The 8044-nt window shown below is 51.8% G+C and overlaps 1 non-coding gene across 1 annotated transcript; it reads right to left on the bottom strand.

Annotated features, from left to right (window-relative positions):
* Positions 1–7327: 7327 nt before the first annotated feature.
* On the bottom strand, positions 7328–7517 carry LOC142589152 (U2 spliceosomal RNA). The gene has a single exon (XR_012829841.1). It is a non-coding gene; the product is annotated as a U2 spliceosomal RNA (small nuclear RNA).
* Positions 7518–8044: the final 527 nt, after the last annotated feature.

The following is an 8044-nucleotide window of genomic DNA, read 5'->3' as shown; positions in this document are numbered from 1 at the left end:
TGGTTTGGTTTGTTGTGGAGGGCGTCGTCCCTGGCCGCTGATTGAATGGCGCGCAGCGTCCGGATAACCTTCCTGCGGTGGGAGGAGGTGAGAGTTTTGTCGCCGCAGGTTATCCGGACGCCCTCAGGGTCCAACTGGCACAGGACATCCAGGCGGCGGGATGCCTTACGTGCCTCCGTCCATGCCGATCGAAGCTGCGAAGCCGGCGCGCGGAAGTCGCCTTCCGTGGACCCGTCGAGGTAGTCTTCTACGTCCCTTTGCTCCGCCGGCCGGCGAAGACGCTGCGAGACAACCTCGAACAGGCCCTTCGACGCCATATCGCGAACCTCGAGATCGGCGGACGTAAGGAGCTTGAAGGCATTGTCCACCCGGCAGAGGTCACTAAGCTCGGCAGCGAGTGGAATTGCTGCAGCTCCAGACCGGGGACTTCCGTACAGGTACTCGTTGGAAGCATTGGATGGGAGGTACAGCGTCCGCTTCGATAAGGGACGGAGGGCGTCATCCAGCCGCTGCCAATCTTCTTTGCCTAGGGTGCCGCACCTCATCATGAAGTTGAGGCCGGGGTAGACAAAGGTCCGGAGAGCATTGAGGCGCTGCCAGGGGGCCAGCATAGATGAAAGAAGGGCTGTGCTTCACTGGATGGCATGGTCGATGATGTTGGTATCGTCCGCCAGCGCCCTGAAGCCCCCAGGTCGACCCAAGAACTTCTGGGAGTCGTAGTCTGCCATGGCAGGGATGTCAGCACCCGCGACCTGGAAGATGGAAGGCCTCGTCCCAACCGGATGCGCCCCGCTGAGATGGAGAGAACGGCATTTGTTGGGGTTGAGGGCCAGGCCGATCTCGGAGGCGAGAGCTTCAATTTGGTCAATGCGGGCTTGTAGCATCCCAGGGCAGGTCGCCAAGGAGGTTAAATCGTCAGCGTATGCGAGGATGTTATGCTGACGCCCCCCCCCTGTATAGCTCGGATGATGGGGTCTACGACGATATTAAAAAGAAGCCCACTCAATGGACAGCCCTGGCGGATCCCGGCCAAGATGGGAATAGGTGCCGAGATACCGTCAGCCGCGACGATTCTTGTACTGTTAGTATTGTACAAATCGGCCACGAGCTCGATGAAGTGATCACCTGCGCCGGCACCTCGAAGGGCATCCAACAGCGCCTGATGGGACACGGACCCGTAGGCGTTGGAGAAGTCCAGGAAGGCGACACAGATGTCTTAGTGGCCGCCGCGGGCTTTGTCCAGACGATCCTGGAGGACGTAATTATGCTCAAGGACGCCATCGTGGGGAAGAAAGCCCTTCTGGCAATGAGAGAGGACGCGGTGCTCCGCCAGCCAGTCTTGAAGGCGTCCCGCAAGGCACTTAGCATACAGCTTTGCAGCCGTATTGCCTAGTGCGATAGGACGCCAGTTGCGGAGATCGGTTGTGTCGCCATTCTTAAAGAGGAGGATGGTCCGGGAGGTCCTCCAGCTATCAGGTGTGCGACGATGTCGAAGACACACATTGAAAAATGCTGATAGAAACCTCCCCTCAGGGTCCACCGACTTCCAATGCTTGTAGGTAAGTCGGTCTTCTCCAGGCGCCGTGTTTTCAGACCGCTTGAGCCGCCAAGTGACCTCCTCAGCCGTGAAGGGGTCAAGGGTGACCTCATCTGCTGCCGGTGTGCGTGCGAGCAGAATGGAGGAGTTGGCGGATCGCTGGGCCCAGGCGGTTGTGAAGTGGTCCTCGAGGATGGTAAGTGGGATGGGGACATAGGTGGGATGGGCCCTCGAAGATGAGGCGTACGGCCCGTCGACGGTTGCGCCTATATAGCCGCTGGATGTCTCGTATTGTGGGGATTGATGGTGCGAGGCGGGCGATCACCAGTGGTAGGGGGCAGCTTGACTGCGGTAGTAACGATGCCTAGGACGTCGCCCCAAAGTTGCATGGTCCTCGCCCAACCCCCAGGGGTAGGGGCCTCTCTAGCCAGGGCTCGGAGCGAGGAGGCGTGGTCCCGCAGCAGGTAGGTGGTGTCAGGTGTGCCGTCGTCGATGGTGTCAAGTTGGGGTTGGACATAAGCTGTGGCCCCACTGTCCGGAAGATCCGGGACGTCAGGTTGCGTAGAACCCGATGTAACAGTGGGGTGTGACAGCGAGGTATCTGTGGACGGCGGTGTAGTCAGTGCACGAGACGGCTGTTCAGTCGTGCTGGGTGTAGATGTTCCGGGATGGAGATCCGGTTGCGCGACCGGGGTAGAAGCTGAGGGGTCGTCTCTTGCGGCAGATGGAGTAGCAGGCGCTCGTCGCGAAGCAGCACGGTTCCGGGCATCCTGCTTCGCGTGCCATTGGGTGTGGTTCGTGAGGCCTCGGGCGGATGGAAAAGAGGCCTCACAGCGATGACACTGGTGGCGGGCACGCACGGGAGGGGCCTCCAAGCTCCGCTCGGCGAAGCAGGCATGTCTCCGGAAGGGCGCTGTGTAAGCTGGGCTTTGCAGAGAGAGCACCGGTTGGTCCTGGTGCGGATGCGAAGCCCGTGCTCCAGCTCCAGGTGGCGAACTAAGGATTGCCGGCGGGACGTCCACGAGGAGCCGCCATTGGACGCTCGACAATCCGGTTCGCAACATCTGATAACGCTTGGAAACGGAAAATACAAGACGAGAGCCTGCCCCTCTCGACAGGGTTGCCGAGCGTGCTCAGATGTGCTGGAGGTGGCTGGTGATGCTCCAGAGCGTGCCGTGGACGACTGGGGCGGAGCACTTGACCTGCTAGTTGCCCTGGTACATCTTGGAGACTGGAGGTCCTGCGTTGGTGTGGGCATAAGGCCAGGGCGACCACCAACAGGACTCTGTGGCCCTCTGACTGGTAGAAAGGACCGCTGGCTTGTCCACCACCGGGAAGGACCAGCCAATGCTCCGGACAAGGCCAAAGGGTAGTCACGGCACCAGGGGACCTGGTAGACGAACGAAGGCCTGGCAGCAGAGCCGGGAGTGCCAGGAACCTCCGGGCCGGTCCGGGCGGGTGGTAAAGGCCACCGAGTGGTCTGTCCGCCAGGCGAGCAGGCAGGAGGTGGAAAAATGCGCTGGCTTACCAATCACCGGACCAGGGGCTGGCTGCAGGGCCGGGAGTGCAAGGAACCGCCGGGAGGAACAAGGCCCAGGCCAAGGCCACGGTCCCAGGACCACAGGAGGCACTCGGACTCGCAGCCCAGGCCAGTCAGGGGCCTTCGCCGTGCGGGCAGGTAGGAGGGAACGCTGGCTCACCAACAGGGACCGGACCTTGGGCTCCTCGTTATTCCAGGAACACCCGGCACACCAGGAAGAGAGGCCGAGCAGCAGGATGGTACCATGGGCTCATACCCTCGTAGATGGGCTCATACCCCCGAACGGTGGACTCCGGAGGTCGCGACCTGTAAAAACCGCGCCGTGCAATGCCCCTTTAGCACGTGGGACCTGTGGAGATCCCAGGTGGGGAAAGAACAGGAACGATCAGCTTCTTAGCCAAATGGCCGAGAAGATACTACACATTGATCTTAGCCAAAAGGCCGAGAAATTCTCGTAGCGCAGCAGCCGCCGAACTGGTTCGAGACCGAAAGGGGAAAATCAAATTGTAGTGAAGTATATAACAGTCGCATAAACTTTCATTTCGAGCAAATTCGATTTAGACCAGACACGTTGTAGCATAACGGAAGCGACGATGTGCAGGCATTCCCCGGGTCCGCCGTTTCCGGTCGCCGTGGCGGCTGCTAGCGGCTGCCACTAGGTTGCGCCACGACCACTCGAAGCGCCTGTCGTGAGAGGGCCGGAAAGGATGGAATAATGGCGGCTTGGGCTTGTCGAGGCCGCCGTAAATTGCGCATGCCGTCGGGATTTCTGCGCGAGATGGCGAGACCGTTGCACCCAAGAAAACCTGTTCCACGGACTACTCGATGTTCGTGTTCGCTTTGCAACATTAAGGGAGGAGCCGACGGGTTGCCGATGAAACGTGTGACACACTTTTATCTTAATTTTTTCACAAAAGGGAGTGGCCACGGAACATCCTGTTTGAATCCTTCGTCCTTTGATTTAACGCTGACGGTATACTCCCTTTCGCTGTTCACAAACGTAAACCCTCGACGGCTTCCGGTTTTGCTCGCTGATGTAGCCCGCTAAATTGAAGCGAGCAAGACGGGCGTTCGCGTCGAAATCTTGAGTTGCAGGAGCGCGTTAAAATCTGAGCCCGCATATTTGAAGCGCTGTTCTGTACATATCAACAATCTTACAAGTCAAGGTCACCGTAAGTTATAAGAATAATTTTATGTATTGTTATTGAGGCCGTAGTGCGCATGTATTTTATCTCAGCACTTTAAAAAATTAACTTTCCGCACAGAGAAACAGCTTAAAAACGCGCTTTGTGTTCCGGCGCAGTAGACTGATAAGGCCCGTGACTGAATGTTTCTTGGCGCCACACTCTCGCTGCTGTTATCGTCATATATGCAACTTTTTTTTTTTAGTTCGTACAGATTAAAAAAAGATCGCCTGTAGCAGCGCTGTTACGCCTTTTCAGGTGTATTGGCGGACGTTCGGTGAGAAATCACAATATCCACGTATATAATTAAGAAGATTCACGCATTCACTTTCTCATTTTTTCACTTCAGGGTATATATGCTACAATTTCGAAATTGAAGCCGAGCAAGTCTAGCGACACTTTCTAAATAACCGGCCCTAAAAGCGCGCCGAGAAATGGAACGCCCACGAAATGTGTGTGCGTTCCAGCTAACAGTTTCCAAAAACCATGCGTCGTATAGTTGAAGTGGATCTTAAGTGTAATGCTAATTAATTTTTAGCAAACCTCGGAGGCGGATATAGGGGTCGAAAACAGCCCTTGTCTCAAGGTTTCTGCTGCCACGAGCGCTGTGCTCGAAGGTCTTTTCATTATTGCTTCATTGCCGTGAAGAAAAAGAAACGGAGCAAGGCAAGGTGTAGCTTTGCTTATGAGTTAGCTTGTTGTGTATATGCAAATAAAGTAATAGTGACATTTTAAATAAATGTTTTGTGTCAGCTTCTCTTTTCACAGCTGCTACACAGGTGAGTTCCATAATGTGGGTGTTGTCGCTTCACACCTGCATAAATTTCGTTTTGATGCAGGTAGTGTTGCAAGCAGAAATGCGTAGTGATTCTGAAATGTGCCACCTTTCTTGATGTGCTTCGCACTTGTGCCGAGCATAGTTATTAGAAATCGCGCTTATAATGTGACGATGGCATCGTACCGTTTGCAGAAAGCTTTCTTTTAACATGGACCGCAGCAAAGAATTCTCTGGCGGGTCCAACATTTATACAGTGCATTCACCTCTACAAAAGCAACACACAGTGTACTTCACCAATTCTGTGTTTTGCACATTTATTCCTCAAATTACCAAGTATATGAGCTAGCCCATGTCAAAAGGTACAACTTTTATTATGCGTCGTGCCTTCTATACGAATTGCTGCAAGCTGCCTTGTGTAAATGACCTTCACTGAAAAAAAAAGCAAGGCGGCACAGGTGACATATACGCCGTCATCCGGACTGTCCTCGAATACTGAACATAGAGAATTTGAGTTGAAATGTTGATTTCTGCTGAACAAGTTTAGAGCAATCGCAACAGAATTTCCGCAGTAGTCGTTAGTGCGAACGTCACCAATACTTGACTGTTTATTGTGTAAATAACCATTTGCTGTTAACGACAGAGCTGTTCGATCAGCATTTCACCTCCGGTTGTTGCAAGCATTCTGCTGCAGAATAGTCTCAAAAGCACATACTGCAAACATGCCATGAAATGTATTGCTGTTCCATTTGAGATATTTATGTACAGAATACTGATGCAGGACGTGCAGAACCAATAACTGAAACAGCAACGCACTTCATAGCAAATGCTGACTTCCAATTTCTCGAAGCTCGTACCAGGCACAATTTATGGCAAATTGGTATGCTTTCAGCACCGGCTGCCTTGGATACGCTAAGACATGTCTCCTAAAGAAATGAAACAGAATAATTAGTAAAATTTCGTCCCTAAATAATTCGATTGTCTATCCCACAAATTCTGATCTCTGTCGCCGTTATGAAGCTTTCACAGCAGTAAAATGTCATTTTCTCTAAAGACCTGCATATTTCTTATTTTACCCGCCGTGCTTGCTCAGTGGCTATGGTGTTGGGCTGCTGAGCAAGAGGTCGCGGGATCGAATCCCGGCCACGGCGGCCGCATTTCGATGGAGGCGAAATGCGAAAACACCCGTGTACTTAGATTTAGGTGCGCGTTAATTAACCCCAGGTGGTCAAAACTTTCGGAGTCTTCCTCTATACGGCGTGCCTCATAATCAGAAAGTGGTTTTGACACGTAAGACCCCGTAATTCAATTTTTTTTATTTATTTTAGACCGAGTCATGTCCAAGAATTTTTGACACAGCCTCTCCGCCATTTTTATGAACATTTTTTGTGATCTGTCGTATAGGCGTATAGTGTTGCTCGTCTTTACCCGCGCGTCTTTCTGCGTATGCCCATGAATTTTGCACATGGTTCCTTTGGCCATCTACTGAACTTCACTGCAGTGCACTAACGTAATTCATTGAGCAACGCTTTAAAGAAGGGGTATATCAAACCGTCAGCCAAAGTTCAAGGTATTTCCTTTACCTATTTCGAAAGGATACTTTTTTTCCTGACAACATACACTTTTTCGGCACTTCGTCGTAGTTGCTGCGACTATATGTGCCTTAAATGACCATATTTTCAGGAGTATGCTCCTGACGTTGCCAACTGAAAGTTGTTGAAGTTCGGCCTATCTTCTGAAATATATTTTTTTATAAAGTGCTGCTCAGTGAGTTAGGCTAGTGCAGTGCGGTGAAGTTTGATGGATGGCCGAAAAGTCGTCCTATATTCATGGGCATGCGCAGAATGACACGCGGGTGAGGAGTTGCAAGATGGTATGCTTATACGAAAGGTTACACTACAAAAAGACAACGTGCGCCTATAATAAAAGTTACTATATACCTCTGAATTTATAGGTGCACGAAATTGTCAGAATATACCCCTGTATTAAACTTTACTTGAGTAAAGGTTACAATTTTATTTCTGCTTTTTTAGGTGCACCAATCTGTGAGAATATGCCCCTTTATTGAACGTTACCGTGCTAAGAATGTGTAACCAGCTCCTCCTGAAGCTCACGGTGGCTTTCCCGCATGGCTTCATCGTCCAGTGGCTGAGCTTTTTAAATGTCCCGGGGGGGGGGGGGGTCAACAATTTCGGAAGTCTCGTCTAAACCGGTGTGCCGATACCTTATGAGGTGTGTCATGCAAATTGAGTCCGATTTTAGATTGAATAAGGTTTTCTCACCTCCGTAGGGGTGAGTGGGCCGATCCCGGAGGCAGTGCAATACCGGGCCAACCCGTGGCGCAGGTGAAGCAAGCTTCAAGCACCCAGCCCCATTCGAAAAATAAGTTTAATATATTGGGTCCAAGTAGGACCCGCATCAGATATTAAACTGATAAGAACCGATACTCTTTAAAAAAGTTTACTTACACTATTTAGAAGAGAGTAAAAAAGAAATATGTACAAAACTATGTACACAGATATTAGATAACTACACACTGTGAAACAGGGCAAAGATGGGGAAGGCGGGCGATGGAAATTCAGGACGATGAGCAATACGAGAACAAGGTGAAAGTGGGAGCCAGCGTTTCGTCAAGTGGCCTTGAAGAAGAGAACTTCACTAGTCGGAACGGCGGCTCCCCCTTTCACCTTGTTCTCGTCTTTCTCATCACGCTGTGAAACAGACACTCCACACGTACGATTATCAGGAACATTGGGTATAACACAGGGAAATGAAATCGGAACTCGGAAACGGAAATTTCAATTGAAGTAGCATATTTATCGTCGATCCGGACGGAAGACTAGATGCACTCGGCCGTTCTGAACAAACGGACCCGACCAGTGGGGGAGAAACTCCGCTTTCACGAGGAAGAAGAGTTCATCCGAGAGGAAAGCAAACATCTCCCGCCTGAGTAGGCCGATTGTGGGCCACATTGCCCGATGGCAACAACTGGCTGCCACCGCTTCAAA

This window comes from Dermacentor variabilis, chromosome 7 (assembly GCF_050947875.1).
Source record: "Dermacentor variabilis isolate Ectoservices chromosome 7, ASM5094787v1, whole genome shotgun sequence".
Taxonomy (NCBI): Eukaryota; Metazoa; Arthropoda; class Arachnida; order Ixodida; family Ixodidae; genus Dermacentor; species Dermacentor variabilis.
Note: the sequence above shows the minus strand (reverse complement) of the source record. Positions and strands in the feature narration are given on the sequence as shown.